We start from the raw sequence: 17,626 nt of genomic DNA on the forward strand, positions 1-17,626 counted from the left end.
TTACACTCATTCACATTGGTTCATCTAGCTATGCCACGAGCCTTTTGCTCTTTTAACGTAAAAGGTGGTTGCCCATTCGTCAACATCTAGGAATCTGCTTGACATCTCAGCGGCGAGATTGGATACCAGCATCCGATCGAAGTTCCATTTTAGTGCCCCCCCTAACATAAAGGCGAGCTTTTCTAGGTGGGTCACTTTGCGCAAGATATTGCTTAGGATCAACGGGTCACACGACAGGTGCACAATTGACTTTGCACTCTCCATCCTTCGGCTGCCTATCGGCTTGGCAAGCAAGCTACCTTGATCTGTCTCTGGTTTCAATTCGTTATGCTCAGCACCTCCAACAAGTCCATCAGTCTCTTGCTGCCTAAAACTCCGCCAATCAAGCGCAGTGATATGTGTGATGGTGTTACTATAACACGTGCTGAAGCAATTTGGATCTTAGGCACTCTAGCATGTTCAAAGCATTAAAATTCAATGAGTTTGAATGCTAACATTTTGTAGTTCAAATTCATTTTTCCTCACGAACCGATTTCGAACCACTACTAGTGTCTTCCCTACTATTCTTCGGCCTTAGAACGGGATTGTGGAATCCAGTAAGTGATGAAATTTGATAGGAATTTCGTAATATGTAAAGAGAGAGTTTTGAGAGATTTTCTCAAAGTTTTTTCACAAAGAATTTCTATGTATCTTATAGAGTCATATTTGCATGTTCATGCAAATTTGAGATTACCAAATTTTGACACTCAAAATTCCATTCAAATTTGTCGGATTACATAGCAAACATGCAAGTTTGGTTAAACCATATATGGACACTCAATATTTCACTAACTCAAACATGGATTTTTCCATTAGGTGAAGTCAACATTTTGACTTTATTTATTTTAATTCAACAATTAATTTAAATAATTAATTTCAAATCAAAATAATATTAAATAATTAATTAAACAATTTAATTAATACTTAACATTAAATCAAATGCCAATCCCAATTAATTCCCCACAGATTGAATCCCTATTTATAATTAAAATATTTAAATCTTATTTAAATATCTCCAATTCTCTCTTTTTGTTTAATTTATAATTAAAACAAAATGCAGTTAAATATATCGTATATACTTATTTAGCGTATATTCTCTAATTTGAATTCGAACACTTTGAACTCACTCGTCACACTGTTCTAAGGTTTAGTCCGATATGAGCTAGCAGGGGGACCTAATGGACCTACAGATCATGGGCTCCAACAATCCAAGATTAACCGACTAAACTCATTAACCTTGTTAACCAACATTCGTTAACTACTAGGACACTCCACTATAGCCTAGTAGTTGCACTCCCCTCACTATAGATATATTTCTGTCCATTTGATATAACCATGATTAGTAAGTCGATCCTTCATAGGTTGTTTGTAACTAGAGCTGGGTCAATTTACCGTTTTACCCAGAGCTGGGTCAATTTACCGTTTTACCCCTAAAGTTACTTTTTATTCCTTAAGTCCCACTAAACCTCTAATGAACAATTGGTTTGTGGTCTAACCACCAAACCGAATCCCTCTTGGGCCAATGAGAGGGTGGGGCCCCTTGTTCAAGACCTAGAGTCAGTACTTAAGGGAACAACCTCTCTACTATCCCTAAAAGCGGGTAGGAGCGAATTCCATCTTACACCCTCTGTCCCCAACTATTCATCCAGTCTTACCCCTGAAATGGGAGGCTTATTGAGTCGGCGAACTCGGGCCACTCTCACCCATGCAAATCTAAGAATAATTCCGAATAAACAAGATTTCATAGTTAGCTCAGGATTAAGATCGAGTTACCTAGGTCATCAAATGAAAAAATCAGTCTCAACAGTAAACGACATTATAAAGTGAGAGTGGTTTTCTTCATGGTTCGATCTTATGCAATACTCATTGCATAGGATGCCCCCACTCACACGTCTCCACATGTACAATTTAGTGATCACATTGTTTCTATCATATATAAAAGTGGGCCGCATCCATAGTTTTTCCAGAATAAGGTACTCAACCTTATCCCTATACTATTGATCATTTTGATTATATACTTGAACTTGATCCACTCTTATGTCTCTACATATAGTTCAAGTAATCATACTATAGCCAGAGTGTTCTTAGTTTATTGGATTTATATTAATTATCGTAAAATTCACTTTATTCAATAACAATCTTTACTGAATAAACATCAATAATAACTTTATTGAAAATAGAATATGTTTTTGTTTACCAACTATGAGTTTTATGACATAAAACCCAACAATGTGGAAATCACTACAAGGGGAGTAAGATTCAGATTATCTTATTGATCGAATATCTCAAGGCAAGAATAGTATTTGAGATTCGAATCACTCTACAAGCAAGATCGATCATGTCTAGCTTGAATGATTCTTGTTGATCAAATATCTCAAGGCAAGAACACTTGCTTGAGATTCAAATCACTCTACAAGCAAGATTGATCATGTCGAGCTTGAATGATTATACATGCAACCTAAACTACATAGAATTGCAAAGAAACTTAGCCATTGGCTAAGGAAAAGCACGCATGCCTCTTTTACTATATTTTCCAAGTCCCCTTACAAATACAACATACATGGCTTTATATAGCCTTAGAATGAAATAGCATTTCAAGAGTTCTAACATTCATACTTAATGGCCACAATTAACCATTATGTAACCTAAAGTAACTAAAAAGTCTTAAAATACATTAATGAGATACAATAACTCTAAATTACTCTAAATTGTAATCCATCCAAAATTTATAACATGAAACTTCTTTCTTTTTCAACGTGGCATGAATTGAAATATCTTTTGATAATTTCAACAATATTTTCTTCCCATCTTCATTGAAGTATATGATTGATGTCTCTTGGTTCATATCACGCAACTTTACGTTTAATCCTATCTGCCCAAAGAATACTATGCGTTCTCCACTTTTGGACCTCGCAAAGAGAGAACGTGTTTTTTTCTCTGATTTTCTCTCTCATTCGCGGAGCGAAGAAAGCGGGCTTTGCCCCAGCTACCTCTATCTTTAGGAAACCTAAAGAGCTACCGAAGGAAAGGGATGTAGTCTCTCCCTTGGTCTTTTGAGAGGAGAAGGCAGAGAAGAAAACGTCATTAGCGCAAGTTTTTTTGCTTCTTGCGCCCTTACTAGTACTAGTAAAAGGGCTCTTTGAGCAAGGAGGCATCCTAGTAGGAAGGCCGTGATAGTGTTAATATAACACATGCGGAAGCAATTTGGATCTTAGGCACTCTTAGAACATCAATTATAATAAATAACTAGCATGTTCATAAGAATTAAAACTCAAGGTGTTTGAGTACTAACCTTTTGTAGTTCAAATTCCTTTTTCCTCACGAACCGGTTTCGAACCACCACTAGTGTCTTCCCCACTATTCTCCGACCTTAGAACGGGATTGTGGAATCCGGTGAGTGACTAAACTTAAGAGGGATTTAATATATATGAGAAGAGAGTTTGTGAGAGTTTTTCTCAAGGTTTTTCCAAGGGGAAGTTCCATGTACCTTGATCACTCTATTTATAGAGTCATGTTTGCATGTTCATGCAAACTTGAGATCACCAAATTTTGACACTCAAAATTCCACTCAAATGTTTGGGATTATGTGGCAAGTTTGAATTAACCAAATTTTGACACTCAAAATTCTACTCAAATTTGTGGGGTTTATTTGGCAAGCATGCAAGTTTGGTTAAACCAATTTTTGACACCTCAAAATTCCACCAACTCAAACACCGATTTTTCCATTAAGTGAAATCAACATTTTGACTTTCTTCATTTTAATTCAACAATTAATTTGAATAATTAATTTCAAATTAAAGTAATATTAAATGATTAATTAAACTATTTAATTAATATTTAATATTAATTCAAATGCCAATCCCAATAAATTCCGACATATATTTGATTAAAATATTTAAATCTTATTCAAATATATTCGATTCTCTTTTTTGTTTAATTCGTAAGTAAAACAAACATGCGGTTAAATATATCGTATATACGTAGTGCATATTCCCTAATTTGAATTCGAACACTTCGAGCTCACTCGTCACATTGTTCTATGGTTTAGTCCGATATGAGCTAGCAGAGGGACCTTAATGGACCTATAGATCTTGAGCTCCAATGATCCAAGATTAACTGGTTAAACTCATTAACCTTGTTAACCAACATTCGTTAACTAGGACACTCCACTATAGCCTAGTAGTTGCACTCCCCTCACTATAGATATATTTCTGTCCATTTGATATAACCATGATTAGTAAGTCGATTCTTTACAGGTTGTTCGTAACTAGAGCTGGGTCAATTTACCGTTTTACCCCTAAAGTTACTTCTTGTTCCTTAAGTCCCACTAAACCTCTAATGAACAATTGATTTGTGGTCCAACCACCAAACCAAATCCCTCTCGGGCCAATGAGAGGGTGGGGCCCCTTGTTCAAGACCTAGAGTCAATACTTAAGAGAACAACCTCTCTACTATCCAAGCAGGTAGGAGTGAATTCTATCTTGCACCCTATGTCCCCAGCTATTCACCTAGTCTTACACTTGAAATGGGAGGCTTATTAAGTCGGTGAACTCGAGCCACTCTTACCCATGCAAATCTAAGGATAATTCTGTATAAACAGGAGTTCATAGTTAGCTCAAAATTAAGGTCGAGTTACCTAGGTGATCGAGTGAAAAAATCAGTCTCAACAGTAAACGCTATTATAAAGTGAGAGTGATTTTCTTCATGGTCTGATCTTATGCAATACTCATTGCATACGACGCCCCCACTCATATGTCTCCACATGTACAATTTAGTGATCACATTGTTTATATCATATACAAAAGTGGGCCACATCCATAGTGTCCCTAGGATAAAGTACTTAGCCTTATCCCTGTACTATAGATCATTTTGACTATATACTTAAACTTGATCCACTCTTATATATCTACATATAGTTCAAGTAATCATACTATAGCCAGGGTATTCTTAGTTTATTGGATTTAGATTAATGATCCTAAAATTAACTTTATTCAATAACAATTTTTACTGTATAAATATGAATAATAACTTTATTGAAAATAGAATATGTTTTTATTTACAAACTATGAGTTTTAGGACATAAAATCCAACAGGCCGACCACTATATAAGCCGCCATCCGTCCAGGAGAGAAGCAAGCTACCTTTCTTTGATCCACCTTCCCGGGTGGGGGAGAGGACAAAAATAGGCCGCAGATGGTGGTCGTGGTAGGTTCGAGGATTTTACGCGGCGGAGTGAACTCCTCTATCGTCTTGCATTTCCTCTGGCGAACCACCTCTGATATGAATCCAACAACTGATCACTTCCATGTACCCGAACGAGCAATTACAAGAAGCAATACAAAGAAGATTTAAGTATCAAATCAAGAAAATAATGGAGTGACTGACATTAGAAAGTGATTAGAAGACTTTCTTTTGGTAGTTGAACTACCAATTAAGACAATTTATGAATATCTTATTTTCTTCGATTTATATTTAATAGCATTTATTAGTAGTTTTTATGAATGCCTTGTTTTCTTCAATTTGTATTTAATAGCATTTGTAGTTGGTGGTTGAATTTTATTATGTTAGGGTTATCTTTTGAGTCTATTTGAAGGCATGTAATATTCATGTTTGAGTATGAATTGTTGAATACAAACAAAATCTTTGTGTTTTCTTGATACCTTTTTGATGTTATTCTTTTTCAAACCTTGCTTTAGGTTTGATGTTTAAACTGATTCATTGAATTAGTTTTGATCAAGCTAATTCTGGAGTGAATTGTCTTGATATCTAAGAGTGACCATCATAGATTCCAAGTTCGATCTGAGAGTCATTCATATTCTAACCAGCTCTTGGTTGGAATCAATTCGTTAAGTTAGCTTTCTCTGTGAACGTTTTGCAAGGATTCTAGAAAGACCTCTAGCTTTGCAAATTCCAGCATTGTAGGCGCTTATCACCCTTGATTCATCGTACTGGAGCGATCCGAGAATAACGATTAGGGTCATATTCTATTCTTTCTATAATGCCCATAGACGAAGTGCTTCGTTTCAGATCAATTCTTCGTTGCAATCGCTTCAATCCATCCCCTCGGTGAAAAACCGTAATACACCCTGAGGAATTCTTACCAACAGACTTCCTTGTACCTAAAGTGAATTGTCCAAGTGTTCTCCCTTCTTGGCTTTGTCTCATTGTCGAGATCATAATCATTTGATTTCGCTCCTACTCTTATAAAAAAAGGCAGGCTAGCTCCTACTCCTTCTTTCTTCTCCTTCATCGTCGTTGGTCCTTTTGACATCACATTCTCGGCTGCCTCCGATCCGATAGCAAAGAAACCTATAGCCAGTGACTAGTTCCGCTCTGGAGCTACGTATTCTGTTTATGCGCTACTAAGCTTTCGAAAGTGAGATCACCACTAGCTTGAAGAAAAGGGAAGGATCACTCCTAAATGCAGCATTTTTCTTAAATACAATACCAACACACCCTTGCCTCCCTCACCGTCAAAACTCTCCTCTTCAGTGAGACCAGCCACCTCCTTTCCTTTAACTAATTCAAACGATTCCACCAGTAGGATAGTCATCTCAATGAACATTTGAGTATATATACAAAAAAAAAAAAAAAAAACACAAAATCTCAAGTCCAATATAGATATACAATGAATATTCGTCCACTTACTAATAAGAAAAGAAAGTGGCTTTTCTTCTAAAGTGAAGAAAGGCTCTTAGCAACCTATGACCGGCTCAATGAGCCGCCTTTGGGCGATGGCCAATCTCTTACTTAAAGAAAAATCGTCACATATTTCTGTAATACTCAATTCTGAATGACTGACTTTTTTCAGTAAAATGAATGATTTGCTTCTTCCGTTTTCTTGCCTGCGCTAACACTTCGTTACTATACCGGAATATATAAAGGAAGACCTTACCTGGACCAATGGTTTGTAGACTCGGAGTCAAATTCTTGAGTCCTAAGGCCCTATGCCTTGGTGTCGACTCTAAACCCCTTTTTCTCCTATTTTGATAGGACTTTGTGGCCTCGTGATGATATGGCAAGCGGTGCCAAACAAAATGCGGGTGCTACTGCTGGTGACTCCACTGGGGAATATCAGCCTAAAATCTATGGTTCTTGGTTTTTCACTTGACTTGAAAATGAACTGACATTCCTATTGTTCTTGTTTCCTTTGTTCAAAATCGAATATGTAGAAACTTAGGGTTCACCTATTTGAAATAAACACACACCACCTCCCTACACCTAAGCATTGCATGTATTTGCATCTTGCATATAGTCCCGAAATAGGAAAACTCAGTGGGAATTATTGGTGTCTACGGGCTAGGGAGTCGAGTCATACCATCCCCAAAACCGACCACCAGCTGCTAAGTACTCCTCTTAGGAGGGTATACCAAAGTGGGAGTGCATAGTACCGTTTGACCAGTCCTACGTCCTAGGGATGAAGGGCTGGGAGGTATATTTTTCAGCCCCCATTGTAGTGAGAACCTTAACTTGTCCTACGTTAGCTTAAATTCAATCATGTAGTGGCCATAGAACTACTGAACACCTAGTAGGATGCACCTAAGCATTAAGCAAGACTATGAGATAGGTGATTTTCTCTTTTAACATCATTCCATCCCGCAAGAAAGTTCCCCTTAAACTGTCCTGGGTCCACCCATCTTGTCAACTGGTTCATGTAGAAGAAGTTAGACCCCCGAATTTTGAATCTTCCGTTGTAACTACTATGTTAGATGAACTCAAAATCTTGGTTCTGCGTGAACCAAACACTTTCAACATTCTCAAGGCTCTGTTGGCCCAAAAGGAGAGCTTGAACTGGCCCATCAATAAGTTAGCTCCTTCTACTGCACCTCAAGCACCTCTAGTTCAAGTCTTTTTGATGATTGTGACCAATATGCTTCAGACTCTCCCGACCCAGGACAACCTTTTTAATTTAACAGGCCATAACCCTTCCTTCTCCTTCAGCCATAATTGAAATGGAAAAATGGTGAAAGAACAAGGGGAGCAACTAACTAAGTTAGAGGAAGAGTTGCAGAGAGTAAAGGGTCTAGAGACCATGGGCTCAACATTCAGGGGTTGACCATTTTTCCAGAGGCAAAATCTCAAGAAAAGTTGCGATGCCTGACATAGACAAATACGATGGAACTGGTTGTCCTAAGACTCATCTGTTGCAGTTTTTCTCAAATGTAGGTTCTATGAGGCTCACTCAGAAGCAGATGGCCAAAATCTTTCCTAGAATTCTTGTTGGGGCCGTTGGGCGATGGTTCACACAGATTGAAAAATCTACCCTGAAATCTTGGGATGACATCGACAATGCTTTTTTGAAAGAATAGAAAATTATAACATCCGATTAAAGTAATCAGAAGAGGGCTGAAAATGACTCGCCATCGACCAAATGAAAAATTCATGGATTTCCTGGCACGTTGGCAGGCCAAAGCTACCCAAGTGATCGATCTCCTCCCAGAAAAGGAAAAAGTGCTGATAATGGTAACATGAGTAGGCAATACCATGACTCTTTCTATTCCCATGCAATGACCATTTATGGCTCTTTGATTGATGATATGAATTCAACTGCTGACCCTTTGCATGTACCCGAAGGACCGATTACGAGAAGCAAGGTTAAGAAGATTCAAGAGGCTTATACATTGCATCTTTGAAAGCTAGCTAGTGTACAAGTTGAAACAAAGACTTTTGAGCCAAAAAATCTTTATAGCATTAGCATATAAAATCAAGAAAATAATGGAGTAGCTGACATTGGAAAGTAATTAAAAGACTTGCCTTTGGTAGTTGAACTACCAATTAAGATAATTTATGAATACCTTATTTTCTTCGATTTGTATTTAATAGCATTTATTAGTGATTTGTAGTTGGTGGTTGAACTTCATTATGTTAGGGTTAACTTTTGGGTCTATTTAAAGGCATGTAATATTCATATTTTGGCATGAATGGTTGAATACAAACAAAACCTTTGTGTTTTCTTGATACCTTTTTGGTGTTATTCTTTTTCAAACCTTGCTTTAGGTTTGATGTTTAAACCTATTCATTGAATTAGTTTTGATCAAGCTAATTCTGGAGTGAATTGTCTTGGTATCTAAGAGTGACCATCATAGATTCCAAGTTCGATCTAAGAGTCATTCATCTTCTAACCAGCTCTTGGTTGGAATCAATCTGTTAAGTTAGCTTTCTCTGTGAACGTTTTGCAAGGATTCTAGAAGGATCTCTAGCATTGCAAATTCTAGCATTGTAGGCGCTTATCATTTGAACCACTCGTATTGAAATGATATCTACAATGGGACTCACATGGATCACAGGTCAAAAAGGCGGATCAAAAAAGGAAAGAAGATAGCCTTGGGAGGAAGAAGCAAGAACAACGAAGTCAATGTCTTGTCGGAAAGCCAAAGACAGACACCCCGGACTTGAACTTCGTTCGGCATAACTCTCAACTTCACTTTTGGAAAGCTGAAGAAGAATGGTGTACTCACACCTCTTCTCCCATCTCTGCCACCAGCTCATTTTACTCCCCTTTTCAAGCGGACATCTGCCCAGGAAAAAGAAATTGATAGAGGGTACAAAGCCAATACCGGTTGGGTTTTATGTCCTAAAATTCATAGTTTGTAAACAAAAACATATTCTATTTTCAATAAAGTTATTATTGTTGTTTATTCAGTAAAGATTATTATTGAATAAAGTGAACTTTACGATCATTAATCTAAATCCAATAAACTAAGAACACTCTGGCTATAGTATGATTACTTGAACTATATGTAGAGACATAAGAGTGGATCAAGTTCAAGTATATAGTCAAAATGATCTATAGTATAAGGATAAGGCTGAGTACCTTATTCTGGGGACACTATGGATGCGGGCCACTTTTGTATATGATATAAACAATGTGATCACTAAATTATACATGTGAAGACATGTGAGTGGGGGCGTCCTATGCAACGAGTATTGCATAAGATCGGACCATGAAGAAAATCACTCTCACTTTATAATGTCGTTTACTGTTGAGACTGATTTTCTTTTCATTCGATAACCTAGGTAACTTGATTTTACTCCTGAGCTAACCATGAACTCCCGTTTATTCGGAATTATCCTTAGATTTGCATGGGTGAGAGTGACTCTAGTTCGCCGACTCAATAGGCCTCCCATTTCAGGGGTAAGACTGGGTGAATGGCTGGGGACATGGGATGCAAGATGGAATTCACTCCTACCCACTTTTAGGGATAGAAGAGAGGTTGTTCCCTTAAGCACTGACTCCAGGTCTTGAACAAGGGGCCCCACCCTCTCATTGGCCTGAGAGGGATTCAGTTTACTGGTTGGACCACAAACCAATTGTTCATTAGAGGATCAATGAGACATAAGGAACAAGAAGTAACTTCAGGGATAAAATGAAAAATAGACCTAGCTCTAGTTACGAACAACCTGTGAAGGATCGACTTACTAATCATGGTTATATCAAATGGACAGAAATATATCTATAGTGAGGGGAGTGCAACTACTAGGCTATAGTGGAGTGTCCTAGTAGTTAACGAATGTTGGTTAACAAGGTTAATGAGTTTAGCCGATTAATCTTGGATCGTTGGAGCCCATGATCTATAGGTCCATTAGGTCTCTCTGCTAGCTCATATCGGACTAAACCATAGAACAGTGTGACGAGTGAGTTCGAAGTGTTCGAATTCAAATTAGGGAATATGCACTACATATATACGATATATTTAACCGCATTTTTGTTTTATTTACGAATTAAACGAAAAGAGAGAATCTGAGATATTTAATTAAGATTTAAATATCGTAATCAATTATGTGTCTGAATTGATTGGGATTGGCATTTGAATTAATATTAAATATTAATTAAATAGTTTAATTAATCATTTAATGTTACTTGAATTTGAAATTCATTATTCAAATTAATTGTTGAATTAAAATGAAGAAAGTCTTCATTTAATGAAAAAATCCATGTTAGTGGAATTTTGAGGTGTCAAAATTTGGTTTAACCAAACTTGCATGCTTGCCAAATAAACCCCACAAGTTTAAGTGGAATTTTGAGTGTCAAACTTTGGTTAACTTAAACATGCATGCTTGCCACGTAATCCCAAACATTTGAGTGGAATTTTAAGTGTCAAAATTTGGTGATCTCAAATTTTGACACTTAAAATTCCACTCAAATGTTTGAGATTATGTGGTGATCTCAAATTTGCATGAACATGCAAACATGACTCTTTAAATAGAGTGATCATGGTACATGGAAGGTCTTCTTCTTCTTGGTGAAAAACCTTGAGAAAAACCTCTCACAAACACTCTCTTTACATATACAAAATCCCTCCCAAGTTTAGTCACTCACCAGATTCCACAATCCCGTTCTAAGGCCGGAGGATAGTGGAGAAGACACTAGTGGTGGTTCGAAACCGGTTCGTGAGGGAAAAAGAGTTTGAACTACAAAAGGTTAGTATTTAAACTCATTAAGTTTTAATACTTATGAACATGCTAGTTATTTACTATAATTGATATTCTAAAAGTGCCTAAGATCCAAATTGCTTCCGCATGTGTTATATTAACACCAACAATACCTACTGCAAATGCCATTTGACAAATGGCCTTAAGACTGATCCGGTGTTCAGGGCTGAAACATGACATCCAAGACCTTATTAATTTAGGGAAAATTGAGCCACCAAGGGCAAACCGTCCCAATGTAACTACCAATTATCTACCCACTCATGCTGTACCTCCTCCTGCCAATATAAACATGATCGAGCCGACATTGTCGAGTTGAGATCTCTCCCTCCTTATCACGCCAGCCGGAGAAAAGGGGGAAACGGATGATAGAGACATGATTGGAATCTGGGAGACTGACGAGATTGAGCCCCCACCCCGAGTTCACATGCTCCGGTGGGATGATTTTTACGAAAATATCCCAACTCCCAAACATTACTCCTTGAATGCCCTGCAAGTGATTTATCCTTTACGTTTGCTCAACTTCCTTAAACCCTTTGATGAAAGCCTTAGTTGCTCGAACCCTATAGACCTTAAACCCCTCCCTGCACGCATCTTTGTGGATGGACTCCGACGAGCTGGATCAATACGGCACCAATGATGGTATGGAATTTTGTCATACATGAGGAGGGAGGCCCAACGCATAACCCGTGGGGGAAAAGTATTCAAACCCGTGCACATCTGAGATCTGATAACCCAACGGTGGATACTGAGGCCAAAAAGGAATCCCAAGTGACGGAAAAAGATAATGAAGTAATTCCGCAATTGAATCAGACTCAGGCGAACATTTCCATATGGGGCCTCCTCATGGCATCTAAGAGCCACTGTGATCTTGTCCTATCTATCCCGACTCCCTTGCTGGCATGAAAACAGCTCGAGTCTCATCTCTCTAATCATGGAGAAAATCTTACCTATCCCTAATCTCTTTTGTCAATCAACCTTCCCTGGATTGAAAGAACTTTCTAAGAAATTGGCCGACTGACTTTTCCTTTCTCTTCTTGTTCGAGAGAGTTTCTTAGGAGAATGCCACTGCTCGAAACAAGGGACAAAAACAAAATCACAAGCTTTTGATAAAAAACGAGCAAGAAAAGGCGAAGCATTCTCTTTGTTTCCCAACCTTCTGTGCAATCTTGAATGAAACTTTGTTTTTCAGAATCGCCGCAGATTTTTTGGTAACGATGAATTTGAGTTTTTCTCACGCTTGCGCGTCGGAAGAGGTCTTTCTTTTTTGTTTTCCAAATTCTCAATCGGTCTCGAACAATGAATTCCTAATTTCAATTCGAAGCACTTTCGATTGTGCGCTTTGGAATCTTTTTAAAAAACTTGTTGATTCTTCCGTGAAAGTGGAACTCCAGCCCGAATAGGGGATGCGAGAACATCTTTGGCCGTCAGAATCAAATAATAGTTACATCCACGACTCATTAGGAGGATCTCAAAGAGCCCATGACTGCACAAATAAGAAAAGACTTCTGACTCTTAGGATTAACCAGAAGAGAAGGAAGGCCACAAACAAGACTTTTTGGGGGAGAATTTTAAGTTCTCGCTTTTCTGTGGAATAAAATGAGGAAGAAAATAGGTTTCACTCACAAACCCATTTTTGTATAAGATCTCAAAGAGGTAACAAACCCAAGATGAGAATGTGACGAGAAAATACCGAATACTAAGGAGAAGAATGCTACTAGAAAGACATAACTGATGAAGAATGTCTTCAAAGACCAAGATGAACATGATCCACCCAAAAGAAAATGAAAGATAACTAAAAGAAAGTGGAAAAGCTTATCTCAATGCCCATCAACTTCAGATAGGTGTTCTACTTTAGAGAAAGTGATAGTGAAAATCACTACAAGGGGAGTAAGATTTGGATTACCTTGTTGATCGAATATCTAAGGCAAGAACATTCTTTGAGATTCGAATCACTCCACAAGCAAGATCGATCATGTCTAGCTTGAATGATTCTACATGCAACCTATAAACTACATAGAATTGTAAAGAAACTTAGCATTGGCTAAAGGTGCTTCTTTTACTATATTTTCCAAGTCTACCTACAAATACAACATACATAGCTTTATATAGCCTCAAAATGAAATTATTAAAGGCATACCAAGAGTTGTAACATTCATACTTTATGGTCATAATTAACCATGATGGAAATGTAACCTAAAGTAAATAAAATGTCTTAAAATACATTAATGAAATACAATAACTCTAAATTACTCTAAATTATAATCCACCCAAAATTTATAACAATGAAACTTCATTCTTCTTCAACATGACATGAATTGAAATATCTTTTGATAATTTCAACAGCATTTTCTTCGCATCTTCATTGAAATATATTGTGTGATTGATGTCTCTTGGTTCATATTAGAAAGGATTTCTTGGTTAAGAGTATAATGCTCGAAAACTGTCACGAGTAGGAATTGAACTTGCACCTCTGGAACCTAAAGGATGACCCAAAAAACTTCCTTTATTCATATCGCGACTTTTGGTAACCCGGTTCATTCGTAAGGAGTACGTTTGGGGGAGCATTATCATGTCGACCTCCACAGAGACGGTCTTTTCCTCTGAAATAGGAGTACTGAAGACCGTGGCGGAACACTCTGTTCATCACAGCATCGAGATCAAGTCAGTCTATATCGAGAGGGTTTTCGTGTCCTCCGACATAAGGTGCATGTATTCACTCACGCTGAAGCTCAAATAGAACCTCAAACTCCGACTTAAAGAAACGCATTTCTCAATGCCGCTGGTACACTAACTTTCATTGATAAATAATACCCCACAACCCAAAATCACATTATATAAAATCAGTATATTTTTAGCAATCGCTTTGAATTAGAATCTGTCCATCCTCATTAATGTGAATGTGACTCCCCAGAGAATAGAATGGGTTCACCTCCCTTATGAGAACGTTCTATGGGTGGGGCCATAAAATGGCATTGATTGAAAATCTCATCCGGAGCTATATTATACAATCCATCATTATTTTTACTAAAAATGGGGATAAAGATTGAATGTTGTAAGCGAGCATAGTTCTGTTTCGCCAATCGTTTTTCCATTTCATGATCAATATCACCTAAAATTATATTTAATATAATTTCTCTAATGAAAATCATTGGTGGAAAGCAACTGTGAAGAGAGTAAACTCTGTCCATATTATCAACAATGGGCAAGTTGCAAAAACATTTGATCAAATCAACAACTTGTTCATTCTTCAAAATAGTTGTGAAGATACGTGGAAGGTGATAGCAATTCAATCGAAGAAGTGTTTCCACACCCCTCCACTCTTGGATTGTTAACTGGTAATGAGACTGGGAATCCAATCCTTTCTCTTTATATGTAGAGAAAGAAGATTTGCAAAAATGGGAAGATCTACCTAGTTCATCAATTAAGATAGCACTGTCAGCATCAATAACCACATGGTCCTCTGTGTTAGAGGGTTCGACAGAAAAGGTAGGTGTCGAATTCGACCCGGGGGAATCTCCATATTCTATAACTAAGCGTAGTGGTAAAAAGTTGTATCTACCTGATATAAGTGAATTTTGTAATCCAAGAAGCTCAACTTCCGAGAGATCATAGTCATCACCATAATTTTTCTTAAAGACAGAGTTAACATCATTGAGTTTAAGTACCAAACTATAATGAGAATAATTTTGATCATCATCCATTGTTTTATTAATTGAGTAACATCTATTTGTTTGAGGTAAGAAAAATGTATCTATCATTAGTTGATTCATCCTTAGTTGATTCTTCATTTGTTTCTCCTATAATTCAATATAAACACCATGTGGCGAAATAGACTTGGTAAGTGCAAGAACTAGGATTATTGTGCCTATCATGATCTAATATATTTTTTTATTAAACACTGGCTTTGGATTTATTTGGAGAGGATCAAAGGTGTTAAAGGGGTAAGATCTCCCAAACAGTTTTATTGAGTGGCTCCCCGCATGGACAAGGGCTACTAACAGTAGGATGGGTGGCGCACATTTAGATTGATATGTATTTGAGATCACTTGATTTAAGAATTTGAAGTCTGGGCTTGTCCAAGCAAATGGATGCTCGTTAAGTGGCACGGGGTAAGATAGACCCCATAGAGTAAACTAAAAGATAATAGAAAGAACGAGAATGAAGCATAGGTCTCTGATATACACGCATAGAGTTTAATGCATCGGAGAGTTTAAAGCTCTGTATTCTCTCCTTTTTCCAGAATACATCAGCTAGCCCAATCTTCTTACTCAATCTTGGTAACCGATCACCATCGATTTTGATAGGAAAGTAATTACCATCGATTTTGACTGAAAAACTATTCTTAGTTGTCAAAGGTTGCCAAGGTGCAATAGTATATTCAATCCTTGTTTCATCATTGAAATTGTATACAAAAGAATTGTTCCCCGAGACATTTTCCTGAATTACAAACATTCGTAGCTTTTTCTTATAGTCTGGAAAATGCAATAAATCTTTCATTTTCATGAGACTTGTCCCATTTCCACTCAATTTATGCTAGAGTGGATGACTCGAATAGCTCGTAGCATGATGTTGTATCTCTGATTTTTTGAGATGTCAATTTCCAAAATAATGTATTCATAATATAATCCAAAATGCAAATAGAATCGAATTTGATTTTGAATGTTCTTCTTTCTCGAAAAGCACTAAGTTACAAAGTTAATCATCTCCCTCCCTGAGTTTGCTCAATCTCAATGCTTCTTTTTTCTTGCTCTTCTAAATCCAATTCTGGACTACGGTAACGAATTTCATCTCCTTCAACTTCTCTCTCTCCTCCCATTGGTTTTTTTTTTTTTTTTTTTTTTTTTTTTTTTTTTTTTTTTTTATGATTGAAAAGGGGAATGCAGGCCTTCCTTATCGGTTGTCGTCGCTCGATCGAAAGGATATAAAAAGACATATGAAACCTTAGCTTCGCTGACTTTCTGAGGTATAACCTTCGCCGCGACATTAGTGGCTTAGCTCTCCCCGCTTCGTGGTCTGTTACACAAAGCTGGGCTTTTAGGCTACCTCCCTTGGCCTTGACTTTCTGAGGTATAACCTTCGCCGCGACATTAGTGGCTTAGCTCTCCCCACTTCGGGTCTGTTCCACAAAGCTGAGCCTTTTGGTTCGCTCCCTTGGCCTTGACTTTCTGAGGTATAACCTTCGCCGCGACATTAGTGGCTTAGCTCTCCCCGCTTCGTGGTCTGTTCCACAAAGCTGAGCTTTTCGGTTCGCTCCCTTGGCCTTCTTACCAGCCTGCCTCCTTTCTCTTGATGAAATATAATAATGCCCGAGCTCCTGCTTTGCTTGCGTTCTTCACCGGCACTTGCCGGGGCTGTCTCACTTATCCCGTTCCTAAGGTAAGGAGTCCTTTGTGTGTTAGAATCTTTACGGGAATGAATCGCATATGTTGGTTGAGAATTGCTCGAGAATTCATTGATAGTGACTTTGCCAGGTTCTGCTAGGTTCTAGGGGTTCCCCCCTTTCTTTATTTGTCAATCAAGCTGCTTCCCCTCATTCCACTCGCCCACGGGGGAACAATTCATTGATAGTGACTTTGTCAGGTTCTAGGGGTTCCCCCCTTTCTTTATTTGTCAATCAAGCTGCTTTCCCTCATTCCACTCGCCCAGCCCTCTTCACGAACTTGTACAATCGACAATTTGGCACTAGATATCCAGAGTGCCAGGTTCTAGGGGGCTTTCCCTCATTCCACTCGCCCAACCCTCTCCACGAACTTTCCCTCATTCCACTCGCCCAACCCTCTTCACGAACTTGTACAATCGACAATTTGACACCAGATATCCAGAGTGCCAGGTTCTAGGGGTTCCCCCCTTTCTTTATTTGTGCTTTCGCTCATTCTACTCGCCCAGCCCTCTTTATGAACTTGTACGAGTGCGTTCTAAGGGGTTCCCCCCTTTCTTTATTTGTCAACCAAGCTGCTTTCCTTCATTCCACTTGCCTAGCCCTCTTCACGAACTTGTACAATCGACAATTTGGCACCCCCTTTCTTTATTTGTCAATCAAGCTGCTTTCCCTCATTCCACTCGTCCAGCCCTCTTCACGAACTTGTACAATCGACAATTTGGCACCCCCCTTTCTTTATTTGTCAATCAAGCTGCTTTCCCTCATTCCACTCGT

General features: G+C 38.0%; 1 pseudogene; it reads right to left on the bottom strand.

Annotated features, from left to right (window-relative positions):
* Positions 1 to 226: 226 nt before the first annotated feature.
* Positions 227 to 6,383, bottom strand: LOC111440336 (annotated as a pseudogene).
* Positions 6,384 to 17,626: the final 11,243 nt, after the last annotated feature.

The sequence above is a fragment of the Cucurbita moschata genome, unplaced genomic scaffold, assembly GCF_002738365.1.
Source record: "Cucurbita moschata cultivar Rifu unplaced genomic scaffold, Cmos_1.0 Cmo_Scf00169, whole genome shotgun sequence".
NCBI classification, from domain to species: Eukaryota; Viridiplantae; Streptophyta; class Magnoliopsida; order Cucurbitales; family Cucurbitaceae; genus Cucurbita; species Cucurbita moschata.